This window comes from Diadema setosum, chromosome 8 (assembly GCF_964275005.1).
Source record: "Diadema setosum chromosome 8, eeDiaSeto1, whole genome shotgun sequence".
In the NCBI taxonomy this organism is placed as follows: Eukaryota; Metazoa; Echinodermata; class Echinoidea; order Diadematoida; family Diadematidae; genus Diadema; species Diadema setosum.
Window position 1 is genome coordinate 2180500 of NC_092692.1, and position 14701 is coordinate 2195200.

The 14701-nt window shown below is 37.9% G+C and overlaps 1 long non-coding RNA gene across 1 annotated transcript; it reads left to right on the plus strand.

Annotated features, from left to right (window-relative positions):
• The first annotated feature begins 1992 nt into the window (after positions 1-1992).
• Positions 1993-5982, plus strand: LOC140231388 (uncharacterized). Its single transcript, XR_011901438.1, has 3 exons — positions 1993-2166; positions 4476-4573; positions 5013-5982. It is a non-coding gene; the product is annotated as an uncharacterized lncRNA (long non-coding RNA).
• Positions 5983-14701: the final 8719 nt, after the last annotated feature.

Sequence of the window (14701 nt, forward strand, 5' to 3'; positions counted from 1 at the left end):
GAAGCAAACCCAATCTCCAAACTCCAATACAAAACAAGGGAAATAGAGCAGCCGTGTTCACGGGTTACGTACACTTGATAAAATAATACGATAAATGACATCGGAGTAAAGCTGAAATGTCGAAAAAAAAAGAGAAAAAAAGAAAGAACGGATAAAAGTCCTGCGGGAGTCGAACCTCTCGCCTTCCGCTATGGCGTTATGAACAACCAGCGCGCTAACTGATTATGCCACATGGCTGTCCTGAAGATCGAGTGCGAAACTTAAATCTAAATACTATCGTGACAGTGTTGACTTGTGATGGCGCTATTCAACTTCCCACAAGTGGCAGCGTGGATTCGATCAATATACAGTTGCAAAGAAAAATTGGGAATCGTTCCGTACAGATTGCATTCTCATTTTCAGTTTTAAACTACAAAATTATCAACCTGATGAGGAGATTTGAAAACATAAAATGCATGATTACTAAAGCTTATTGTCTCAGCTACAACATATTTATGTTTCAGAGGAAATTGAGCAAAATCAGATGAGGTAAAGGTGCTTAAACGTTGTCAAGTCAATGCATGGTTTGAAAAAAAAAATCACCTCCCATAGACATAACACGTAAACTTGTCCGATTTTGAGTCTTTACCTTTAATCACAATTTCTAGTATGATGACGTCATCATATTTCAAAACCATCACATGGACTTGAGAGGCAAATGTTCAAAGTACAACATATCTGAGTTTGGAATAATATTGAGGTTAAACAACAGAGATACGAGCAAATGAATGTCAGAAACAGTACCTTAAAAAAATCAATTCCACTTTTTTTTTTATATAAAATGACGATATGATGACGTCATCGAGTTTTCCTGGCAATATTGATACTTGGAATGTTATTTACAATTCATATGCTTTTGTAATATGCAATAGAAATATACGGTCAACGGACAATTTAAAGAGCTACGACGAAATAAACAAAGACATGTTTTTTCACTATATTTGCAGAAAGACGCGCGTGCGGAATTTCAACTTTGACGCCTGTGCATTCCTTTGTTATGTGTCGAAATCGATCGAAAATCAATGGATATTGTTACTCAAAGTATCAGGAATCTAAATCAGGCAAAAAAAATTGCATTTCCATGTTGCTTACGCGCTCTGCGCGCGAAATTGCGCGGACGGACGCGCACGCGAGAAAATGTTTGAAACGCTTAAAATTGTCTGAAACTTCGAGATTTCCCATTGGGAAGTCGTTTTTAGCCTTTTAAAATTTTGACGCGCGCTTACGCGCGCCTAATGATGACCTGGGTAACTAGCGTTAAAAAGTAAGATAGAGCGTGACCTGAACTTTATGTCCAGCGAAAATGATACAGAAATGACATCTAGTTATGAAGTTATGATTGATCATGTGACAAGGTCCGAAAATCACAAAATGGCGCCTAGATGACGTCATAGATATGTTACTGTCATGAAAACCTTATTGTGGCTAGATTTTGTCATGAGACATGTTGACTGAAAATGTCATGTTATTCCGTAATGTCATTCTTGAGATATTGACGACACAAAATTGTCCAGAAAGAAAGAAGAATAAAAAAAAAATAGAGATTTTGACAATCACCTATAAAAAGAGAAATTTTGACAATCACAATAGGTGATACGCTGATAGCGTATCACCTAATAAAGAGAGATTTTGACAATCACAATAGGTGATACGCTGATAGCTTATCACCTAAAAAGAAATTTTGACAATCACAATAGGTCGTCGGCGTTTTCACGAACTGACGCTATTTCGATTTTGGTCAAAATTTTCAAAATCGAGATATTGGTACCAAATGAAAGTGCTTTCAAAACTCTACCAAATCCCAAAATTTTAGATCACAAAATTAATTATTCTTAATTTTATCAAAGAAAGAAAAAAACGACGGTACTCGAAATATCGAGAAATTGAGAAAAAGGAGTTTCACGAACCGACGCACGAAAGATACGCCGGTTCGTGAAACCCGAATTGCTACGGTGAAGAGCAATGCGGGTTTTACGAACCGTCGCAGTTGCATTACTTTGAGCTTTGTTCAACTTACTGGCCTAGAATTAGGTTTTGGCCCTAATCCAGATCTCAGAGTGAGAACCAAACCTTCTGAAAGATGAATGACGGCCTAAGCCAGCCCACTGTCCACGAGTGAAGTGAATGGTAAGCTATAATCCTATTAAAATCATGCTCAAAATAACAGTTTCAGTTGGACTACCATAACCATTAATTGCGGTAGTGTGTAGTCCCATGTATTCAATCGCGTGATGCTTATGAAGCCTAGTCTGTAAACGCCATCCAATTTCAAATTAGATCCCAAATCATATTATTTATTGTTTCTTTTCAACTTATGTCGTTACTTCTGAGACTACTGAGTACTGTAGTCGTAACGTCTGTGTGCAAGACATGCAGATTGCAAGATTTCAAAGTCTCGAAGACACTAAAAGCCTTGACTTTTGAGTTGAAAATGAAATCATGAGATTGACAAAGTAGGCGTACTAAACTAAAAAAAAATAATAAAATAAAAAGTCTAACAGTAAAACTCAAAGGAAGAGTAAAGAATAAAGTTAGACATGTTAGACTTTTACTTTCAAGTCTAACTATTAAGTCTAAGTTAAGACTTGTAATACCAGTTACTAAAACTAAGATCAGCTGAAGTCTAACCTAAAGACCAAGTCAAATTAACACAGTTCAGAGCCATACCGGTAGTCTAGCTCTAGATCTACATCTAGACTAGTGTAGTGGTAATAGTAGGTAGAGTCCACCCATTTTTTCCCCCAATCTTAGCTGGTCCATTCCTGAAAAAGTTACTGGTCAGTGTCCAACAGTGATTTTTCCTGGTCAGGGACCGTCGGACCAGTGCCAGTGTGCAGCGTTGGTGTAGACAGTATGTGGTCTAGTGATACTACCTAAACACTACGAGTACTCTACAGGTTAGGTGGCTTTCCTGTACAGTGCAGTGTTAAAGTATACTTGTGAATTCAGCCCTAGTACCATACTGTGTGTAGTGTATGTCTAACGTTAGTTTGAGTGGAGTACCTAAGCACAGCGGTGGGGCTTTTTTCCCCTAAAACTTGTGAATGTGGCCCAACCAAATGGCGTTTATATATTTACGCTTGATTGATAGTGATACAGTGGCGCTGTCGATTTCCACAGCAGCCATACATAATCTTTTGTCCTTTCTTCTTTCCTTATTTCCCTTTGTTCTTTCACACTTTTTATTCTTGGAATCGAAGGACTTCTAAGAAATGTCCCTCGACTGATTTAACCAGGACTCTTGAGTTCTGGTAAACCTAACCTAACCGAGTAACCGTTAACATTTGTTAGGCCTAACATAACAGTAACACTGACTTAGCCCTGTATTGACTTTGTCTTTGGCCGACTTACTGAGATGGCGAGTCTAACTCTTTAACGTTAGTCTAAACGTAGTCGTTCGATCTGTCAGTGTCAGTGTCACCGGCTTTTGTATATGGTGCCATCTCTAACGTACGTTAACAAGTTGATGTTAGTTATCTATGTCAACTTACTGAGTCAGTAATAGTGGTACTGTCATCCTGTTGGATATCGCCGCAATATCATCCGTGACGTGTTAATTTCGTGTCACAAAGACAAAAGTTGCCAAGATCTAATAGTATTAGATGTCTAGATCTAGATGTAGTCTAGATCTATAATATAAATTTTGTGAACCACTGGTAACTTAAAAGTGAAAGGTCTAGACTTCACTTAGTCTATAATTAGACCAGACATTCATGAGGCAAAGGCCTATTTAGTAGATCTATTCTTATTCTATTTTAACGTCAATTCCTACTAACTCGCCACGTGTTATTTCTAAGGCCAAGGACTTCCAGGTTAGTGATTTTTTTTTTCATAAATACCAAACAGCAGACGTGTTTCATTTGCATTCTTGTGCAGACTTCATGAAAATATGTGCAGTATCAAAGAAATATGATGCACATGACAATGCCAGTGTTTTATAGGTGAATGGTTAATACCTTTAAAAGCTGAATGATAATGTAGAGTCTAGGTCTAATTAAGATGTTACAGTCTCTGATAAGAAACAGGTTTGATTGTCATAGACTGTTTCCCAAATGCAGACCGGTACATGTAGTAATATTCAGCTATTTCAATGCAATGCCTTGTTTACAAATACATGTAGATTTATATTCATGTGAATGATGATTCAATTTCTACATGAGACATACCAAGTGCTAAACATAATATCTTGCATCAGTAAAATGTGTAAATGAAGAGACAATTTGAATATGCATCAAATACGAACAGCAGCATTTTTTGACATTCTTTGATCCTGCATAGGCCTACCATTTTGTTTTATGTTTAATATAAATAGAGCAAAATAATTTCAACTTCAGTTTTGTTGGCTGATTTTTTTTTCTTCTCAAAATTAAAGTTGTATCTTGTGCCATGATGTTTGATTTTAATCAAAAGTTCTTAATTTCTTTCTTTTCTTTCAGATGACTGGTGCCATGTAGTAGCGAAGAACTGGACTGTCTCAGAAAAGAAAAGGAAAAGTACAGGGTCGTGTATATCACCAACGGATGTGAATACAATGGTAATGTAGAGTCTAGGTCTTATTAAGATGTTAAAGTCTCTGATAATAAACAAGTTTGATTGTCGTAGACTCTTTCCCAGATGCAATTAGTAATATTCAGCTTTTTCAAAGCAATGCCTTGTTTACAAGGACATGCAGATTTATTCATGTGAATAATAATTTAAATTCTACATGAGACTTACTAAGTGCTAGACATAAGATCTTGCATCATTAAAATATGTAAAAGGCGAGACAATTTGAATATGCATCAAAAACAGCAGTATTTTTTTGACATTCTTTGATCCTGTATACCGTTTTGTTTTATGTTTAAATAAATAGAGCAAAATAATTTCAACTACAGTTTAGTTGGCTGATTTCTTTTTCTCAAAATGAAAGTTGTATCTTGTATCATGATGTTTGATTTTAATCGAAAGTTCTTAATTTCTGTCTTTTCTTTCAGATGACTGATGCCATGCAGTAGCGAAGAGCTGGACTGTTTCAGAGAAGAAGAAAAAAGTACAGCATCGTGCTGATCATCAAGGAATGTGAATACAATGGCTTAGGAAAGAAGACAATCTACAGATAGGATAGAAGGGAGAAATTGGGATGAAGGGCGACAACATAAGGACGGTATATCTACAGTGAAATGTGATTGTAAAGTGGAAACATGAAAGGAGATCCTAAGATTGAAGGTGAAAACAATGCATTCCATTCTGTGATGTCATAATTACAATTTTGCTACACTTTAATAACACTACAGAGAGACATTTATATCAAGGAAAGCTTCATGTGGATGTGGAACGTTAGATTTTTTTAAGTGTTCATTGGTATGTATTTCATGATAATAAATCTTGAAGGTTTTGTGTGGTAATCATAACCTTGTGATAAATCTTGATAGATTTCTAAGTGCACATTGGCAATATTTAGATGATGCTGTAATCAGATTAAGTTCTATTCTCCTTTATTCTTTTATTTATTATTTTGTTGTCTTCAACCCACTTTGAATGTGTCACGTATGATTCTTATAAACATGGGAACATGCACTCCATGTAAATGATAGGACTTTTCACAAATTGACATAATTATTCAACCATCACTAGACTGTTCTGTTATAAGATGTTCTTTATCTAACTAAAATTGTAAATTATGATACGTGTATGTTCCCATGCAAACTCACAACAAAATACAGAAATTTGAGTTCTTTTAATAATAATTCATTATGTCTCTAAATTCACGATTAAAGAAAGTGATTGCAATAAGGATGTCAAACATCGTATATTAAAATAATAGATTATTCATTTGTCTCCATCCGTAGTAACGCACGCAACTGCAGTGTGCAGTTTGTAGGCTGCTGTGAAAAAAAAATCACAGGCAGCCCAAGCAGGATTCGAACCCACGACCTCTGGATTACTAGACCAGCGTCATAACCACTAGACCACCAGAGTGCCCTGGCGCTACCTTTACACATGAATAATTAAGTATAGAAGGGCTTGGGGGCGCTTCGAAGTTTACTGCTCTTATTTAATATGTACATGTCATTTGCAACTCAACTAAAGATGATTAAACACACTGAAATTCTTACTTTAAATGATATTCATAATCTGTTTTTTTTTTCTTTAATAGCTTGGGATGTACACTTTATACACTGTATCGGTCTACATTTCGCCTACAATATGGAATTCTTTACTTCGAGACGTTTGTTTTTAACAAACAAAAAATTAAGAGTCCTTGAAAGGTGCTGTAAAACAGTGGTGTTTGTTTGTTTGTTTTTTGGTGGGGGGGGGGGGGGAGGGGAGTCAAATTAGCCTTGGCCCCTCTCCGCCGTCTTTTTTTTTTTTCCTTTAGCTGCATATTTTTTAGTCATCACATGAAAATTCGTCTGCATCCACCCCGTAGTTTTGCTGATGACCTTTCTTTTTAATTATTTTAGCCACACACAATTTTGGCTGAATTTCCCCAACCCTCTTGTGAATTTGCTAGTACATGTACTAAAACACATTCTCAGAATGTGTTTATAGTACTGGTGGATTAAGGATTCACAGGGAGGGGGGGGGGGGGTCGGCCAAAATTTCTCTTTTCTCATAATACAAGCCTTCGGGGCGAAAGGCTGATATTATGGGCTTTCTACACACATTTTTAGATGCTAATTATTGGTTAACATGAGCATGATCATTTATGTTGTGATTAATTTGTTTCCTTATATATGTATGACTTCTATTAGAGACTTAATTGGCTTGGCACTCCTTACATCGACCTATTTTAGACACCCATTTCCCTCTCTCGTGCTTTTTCTCTACTGTCCTGTGAATAGTGTAACTACATGTACATGCAGTACCTCTTCTCTTTTGTATGATATACATCAAGTTTTTATCTGAGCATATGGGTGTTGCAGCACTCTCAAGCTTCATGCATATGCAGCAACATCTTTGAGTGGTCATATACATACATGTAGTTATGCTTGATATATTAATTTGAGGATGTTATTCTTTCTCTTGTATATGTTCCGTCCGCACTCTATAGATGTAAATGTACGATGTAAGATTTGGTGTGCATGTTCGAACTGTGTTCCTCTTTTTGTGAACACACAAGAACTGATATAATAATGAACTTGAATTACACATATTCTTGAATCTTGATTCCATCTCCATTTGCCATTGGATATGTATTGATTTATGGAGCTCTTCCACAATTGTTATCCTTCCCATTGTCATTACTCATCTCTGAATAATTCAAATTTGATATTCTATTGAGGACCTATGTTTCTTCAATTACATAATGTACCTCTTCAATATATTGCTGCAAAAGGCATAATAAAACATGACCATTATTATATATTTAAAATGAAGCTTGAAATTCTGATAGTGTTGATATTCATGTATTTTTAGGAGTTTATCAGTTTCGAAGAGTGCATGCAGGATGAGTTTATGTCTTTATATGATCAGGTGCAGCTATCATAGAATCAGTTGAGCAGGAAAGAGAAAGATGGAAAATGAGGAATTATGAGTGAATTCGCATGCGAGCCAAATGACAATAATGACACTGATAAAAATTGTGACAAAGTAAATGTCACAAATATGTGGAATAATAAGAAATAAAGAAATTAATATATTATTTCAGAGAAAGAAATAACAGAGTGCATGCATGAGTATGAAAGATGAGTAAATACAAGTAATTATTACTGACTGGCACGTCTTTTTCCCAAGATTTAGCGGTATCCTTCATCTTAGAACAAACATTCATAATTACAGTGTATTATGAAAGAAGTGAACCGAATTTGAATTAAAAATAATGTGAAAAAATGAAAAAGTAAGTTAATTAAGTAAAAAAAAAAACGGTAAAAAGTAAAAAAATATGAAACACAGTATACCGAATACATGTATTACCATAGATGTCCAAATGCAAAAGTGTTAAATAATAATATATCCACAAAAAAAGGGGGGGGGCAAAGAAATCTTTGGAACGATCAACCACAGCTATAATAACAATACATGCGTGTACTAAATGAAGATGAAAACAATGACAACACTCTTTTTAGAACAATTAAGAGAAACTGGCTTGTATTATCATCTTAATTATCACTAAATGTATTGTAATCATCACAACAATCATTACATGACAATTAATTTCAATTAATAAGGTTATTGTTGATAAGCAGGTATAGCCCTAATAGTATTTGTATGTAAACACATACGAAAATGAAATAGCGACGGTTCGTAGATACACGCGTATTGCACGTTACCTATTGTACAGGCCCTACAGCGCGGGTCCCACGAACCGGCGTAATACAACTTACGTCGGTTCGTGGGACCCGCGCTTAAGTACATAACCTATGGTGCGCGCAAGAAACGATGGATTTACGAACCGACGCAGTGAGTTTGAAGACAGAAATATCGTAAATTTTTTGAATTCACACTAAAATTACACTATGGATAGGAAGAATAACTTCCACTCTCATCACCCTGTCAAAATTTTCACACACAAGACAGGAAAAGTCATTGAAAACGTTGTCTAAAACTTGTGAGATCTTTAAACGCGATTTTCTCAGAACTGCATTTTCGCTCAAAAACGAAATAGCGTCGGTTCGTGGTAATGCCGACGAGGTGATACGCTGATAGCGTATCACCTAATTATTCATGTACAGCCTCAAGAATTGTGATATTATGACAGTGATAAGAACCTTGTACATAAGTAAACTATTTGATCAAATGTAATTTAAAAAAAAAGGCATCACTACACAGTTAAACGAAGGATTCACGTGGCATATAAATTATTTCGAATAATTTCATCTCATGGGACTTGGAAGCCTATTTACTCATATCAACTTCCATCTGTTTCGAATTTCGGACAAAAGGTAATCAAACTGATGTTTTTTTTTTATTAACACTGATCTTGAATTCAGGGGTCAGAATCGCCTTTTAATACTAATGTCATTCACGATAAATATACATTGATAAAATCGCTTTTCATGATGACTAAGCCGCCATTCCACCATCAAAATTGTCCTTTTTTTTAATCATAATGCAAAGCGGGCGGAGAGCACAGTGACAGTGTAAACACAGCGGGATGAGCGGAACAAAGTCTTTCTGAGCGTAGTGACATCGGGGGATCAACGGAAAGCAAAACTGCGTTTAGTCTGGCAGCGCAGAGAATCGAAAATGGAAACAGCTCAGTTCCACTTCCAAGATTCCCGATTCCGTCGATCAGTGTTGTGCTACCATGACCACGATTATGCTGCTCGGACTGAACTTTGCGTAGAACGTACAGATTGTAACACGTACGTACGTGTACAGTCCGCACATGAGCCAACAGAGGCCGCCCAGAGCGGCCGCGGTGGGCGGCTGTCGGGTATCCGTACGTATCACACTCTATCTCGATCTACTAGCAGCTGCTCAGCTCAGCTAGCTCAGCTCAGCTCAGCTTCTACGCTCTTTGTTACGTCACTGCCAACCTGCGCAGCTAGGGTGCGCACAAACTCAACTGAGGAACGTCCTTTAAACCTTGATCCACCAACGTTCTGCTGCCTTCGTATAAACCTTGGCACATACTGACGTAACTTCAAACAACGTGAGACTGAGCCGTGGGACTTCCTATCTCTTTTTTGTTTAGAATAACATTTCTTTGAAAGACAAACACATTAAAGATACAATTCATGTCACCACTACTGTAAATGAATGTGCATCATTTTCAAAACCAAATCGCAGTCGAAGATGTTTGAATTTCACATATACAATCTAACAAACATTTTTTTTTTTAAATATATCTATCCGTCGTAGAGTAAAAGATGTACTTTTCGTTACGAATATTATCACTATCCATTCTTTGGTAAGAACAATAGTTGGTCAGTCGGTATTTTATTCTATCAGTTTTGGTTCTTAGATTTCGTTATTGCTATTCCAAAGGATATTTGAGATTAAGGATCAGACAAAACATCAATCAGCTTAGTATATTTTCAAATGCTTCGAGTATTCATTCCAACCTGTATAATACACTTACCTTGTTGGCAGTTTCCTTGGGAAATGGAAATGTCATCAAAGGCGATATCGCCTGTGCTGCTAGTCCCTCTCACACCTTCCATGGTGATGTAAAATGACATGTTGTAGCCGTAGATATTGATCTGGATAATTAAATATTTGGCAAGGTGATTAAAAATTATTGGCATAGAAGGTAGTCAAATGCATTCACTGTCGAATCAAACACACGACGGAGCTTTTGCATCTTTAGGATTGACATAGAACAATGTGATGTGCAATTTTGTGGAATATTCGGAAAATTGTCAATCCCCAGTGTGCAGAGTCTAAATCAATGGATGGCAAAGTTGAATTACAAGAGGATGAGGGAACTTTTAAATTTATTAGAATTGAAGTAATAGATCTGATGCACATTTTAATAAAACATTTGCAAATCTGTCAATCTAAATGTGTACTAAGTCTACAGTAAAATGACCGAAATTGGGAGGGGGTGTCCCCTTCCCACGCGAGAGAGATTTTGTATTTCCAGAATGTTGAAAAGCAAGAAAATTTTCCTAACTTCGGGAATTATTGGGGGACAAAATGACATGGTTCCCCTCCCCCCCCCCCCCCCCCGTCCTCCAGGATCGACGTCCCTGCATACGAAGGGGCTTTTGCTTCCTTAGAGTACAAATACTAATGAAAAATTTTAATGGAATTCGGAAAGCTGTCAATTCCCAAAGTGTACTTAAGATTTTAAAGGGACCCAAGCGGGGGGGGGGGGGGGGGGGGAAGCGTTAAATGAAAGACTATGTCCCCTCGCACCCGACGGAATTTTGCTATTTTTCTTTTTTTAACTGAAGTGACAGACCTGGTGCACACTTTTGGATAAATATTTTGTTTCATTTTTTTTTTAATGTAAAAGTTTACTAAGTCTACATATAGGAGAAGGACCGAACGGGGCGCCTTCCTCCCCCCATAACCAAGCAAGAGATTACCTCATGAATAATGTATAATATACATTACACAGATATATTATATCAGTGCACCTGCCATCCCGTGTATTGTGCGCTGTGTGTGTGTGTGTGTGTGTGTGTGTGTGTGTGTGTGTTTGAGTGTATGATACTTACGGTCCGGTGCGCGTATATGTGTACGTATTTGTAGTGTCACGTGTATGCGTACCTGTGTACAGATTGTGTGGGTAGCCGTGGAGCAACCGTGTTTCAGTATGGAAATGAATTTCATTTATTATTTTTTTTTTTTATAAGAACTGAAGACACCTCACACGTACTGCCTCTCTAAAAGCCTTCTCACACCTTTCCGGGCAAGCTACACGGGCTTGTTGCGAGGAGGGATTTACCAGCACGCAGGAGAATTTTCCGCGGGCGGACAAGAATGTTTGCGAGTTTCGCATTTGTTTCTTTACCTACTAGACGCGTGCTACTTACCTTCTACTTGCGTGTATTCCGTGTGACCTGCATGAGAGCTTTGAAACCAATCTGTTTTCTGTTACGATCGACTTATGGGTACTGGGAAGTACCTGCGTTGGAGTTGCCTGCGAGGTGTTGCCTGTAAGGGTCTCCTACTGGTGTTCTGCGTGTTCGGCGGTGAGTTGCCAGAGTCGGTAGCGCGTCTGCCTCACGATCACGCGGCCCGGGTTCGAACCCGAGTCTGGACTGAGCAATGTTGTGTGTAAACATATCGTCCCCTCTAGCAAGAGGCGAAACACTCTGTCCCTCGGATAGGACATAAAATGGAGGTCCCGTGTATGAGAGAGTCACAGCTCATGCACGTAAAAGATCCCGCTTCATTCATTCATCGCAAAGAGCAGGGTGTCTAACCCGGTGAAGTGGTCCCACCCCACATCCAACTGGACCCCATGGAAGACCAGTTTAGTGTAGCTGAATATGGGCTATCCAGCCATCTTCACAGATGGAAAATGAACAACAACAACAACAACAACCTCTGCGAGCGATCTCCCAAGACTCACTCGGAAGAAGTTTTGAGCATGCTCAAGTCCTTGTCATACCGTATCTGGGGAAGTTTTGCGGTTTGACTTGCGGGGAAACAAATTTGCTACCCGACGCATTTGGTCCGCACCTGACAGTACCTAAAAATCGCGTATCTCACCTGTAGTTGCCCGGAGGTGTGCACACAAGTCCGATTTATAAACCGCAGCCAAGTTTTGAGCATGACCAAAACTTTTTTTTTTTCGGGTGAGTCGCGGGGATGCCCGGAGTGGTCCAAGCAGAACGCCAGTAGGAGGCCCTTAGCAGCAGCACCTCGCAGGCACCTCCCCTGCAGGTACTTCGCAGTCCCCGTATGCAGCCAGGACATTCCGTGGGACTTCTGCCCTTTCTTCAGAGGAATTCCTTCACTGAGTTGTCAGCCCCCACGCGACTGGTACACAAGTCACGCAGTATACCCGCAAGTAGAATTTAAGTAGAACGCGTCCACAAGTACATGCACTGACTCGCCCAAATCCTTGTCCGCCCTCAGAAATTGTCCAGTATGCTGGAAAATCCCTCCACACAACAAGCCCGCGTAGCTTGCCCGGAAAGGTGTGACAGGACCTAAACATGGTTGCGGGTAAAAAGATTTGCGTGCGCACCTCCGGGCGACTACGGGTGAGATACGTGCTAGGTACTGTCATGTGCGGGTCATCTGCGGGGACCTCCGGGTAGTAAAAATTATTCTTCGCAAGTTGCACACAAGGCTTGCCCGGAAAGGTGTGACACGGCCTTAACTTGACTAAACGAGCGTTATATTATTATAGAACTCCCATGAATGCAAACGAATTATAGAATTAAACTAGAAATGTCGTTATGGCGACTGGTATGCCTCCGCCATTATGCATGTTTCTCTGAATAGGTCTATGGCACAATGTCTTGACAATGTGTGATGACAGTTTCACATAACTGGCAAAATATTAAAATGACAGGTTTGTCACAAATGCATTAAATGTTTGCTTTCCTTGAACTAGGTTTATTTGGATGAATGGCTATAAGAGTGGAGGTATTTGGGGATTTGAGGATTTGTTCCCAAATTTACACCATTTTATAAGTTTAAAAGGATTGTACAGTTTTGGTTGAGACCTAATTTCAGGTTTCTAATATTTTTTTTTCTGGTAAGATAATGAGAAACCTCTTATTAAATGTGAAAGAGCATGTGATGTCATGAGGAATTCAATGTTTATTTAATGAAAATTGGTTTAGAAATGGCTGATATATCCAAAAAAAAAAAGAGCGATTCTTAAAAAGTGTGGGACCTACACTTACTATCGCTTTGTTTTACTTTGTTTTTGGATGTTTCAGTCATTCCAAACCAGATTTTTCTCTTCATTCTTCCCTCTCTCTCCCTTTATCGCCACTCACTGAGTGGTGACTTGATTATAATATTCTTACTATGCCGCATTGTTTAGAAAAAGAGCTAGATCTTTGGTTAAAACAATAATTTCTGAGGTCATTGTCCTCGTCAAGCGTTTGCTCATGATGATGGTCTGTTTTATTTCTGTCATATTAAGAGTTGCTTAATTTGACTTTCAGTGTCAAATAAACGGGATCCTATGTTTGCATAAATTATAATCCATGCATAAAATAATGCCTGTTTGCTTACATTTTGTACTGTGTTACAAAAATGTGCATATTTGACTTAATCATTTACCCGTTTTAACTGTCAGATTCAAATTATACTGTGCTCAATATGTTCGTTCAGTTTATTTTTTATATCATTTATGTATGAAAAAGAAATCAGAAATAATGCGAAATCAAATAAAATCAATCAAATAAAAAATTAGAGATTGTAATTTGTCATCACTGACAAATTAAGGTGATCCGACTTTTTTTTAATCAATGATTCGAGTCCTCATAGTGAAAAGTCTCAGCTACAACATATTAAAATCTGAGAGAAATTCACCGAAGCATAATTAAAGGGATGGTACAGTATTGGTGGAGATGAGAATTGGGCTTTTAACGTTTTGCAAGAAAACACTTATGACATAGTACAGATCATACCATTTTAAGAGGAATTCGAAGTTTATTTGATGAAAATCGGGTTTGGAATGACTGAAACATCCAAAAACAAAGTAAAACAGAGCGATTGTAATAGAGTGTGGGTCCCACACTTTATTAGGTGATCCGAGTATCCTCTCGGATCACCTTCTGTTTTTGTACGGATTCTTTCTTCTTCTTCTTCTTTTTAGGTGATACGCTATCAGCGTATCACCTATTGTGATTGTCAAAATCTCTCTTTATTAGGTGATACGCTTTTAGCGTATCACCTATTGTGATTGTCAAAATCTGTCTTTTTTCTTATTCTTCTTTCTTTCTGGCCTATTTTGTGTCGTCAATATCTCAAGAATGACATTACGGAGTAACATGACATTTTCAGTCAACATGTCTCATGACAATATCTAGCCACAATAAGGTTTTCATGACAGTAACGTATCTATGACGTCATCTAGGCGCCATTTTGTGATTTTCGGACCATGTTACATGATCGATCATAACTTCATAACTAAAGGTCCTTTCTGTATCATTTTTTGTGGACATAAAGTTCAGGTCACGCTCTATCTTTCTTTCTCTGATGCTAATTACCTAGGACGTCATCTAGGACGCGTAAGCGCGCGTCAAACATTTAAAAGGCTCAAAACAACTTTCCAATGGGAAATCTCGAAGTTTCAGACAATTTTAAGCGTTTCAAA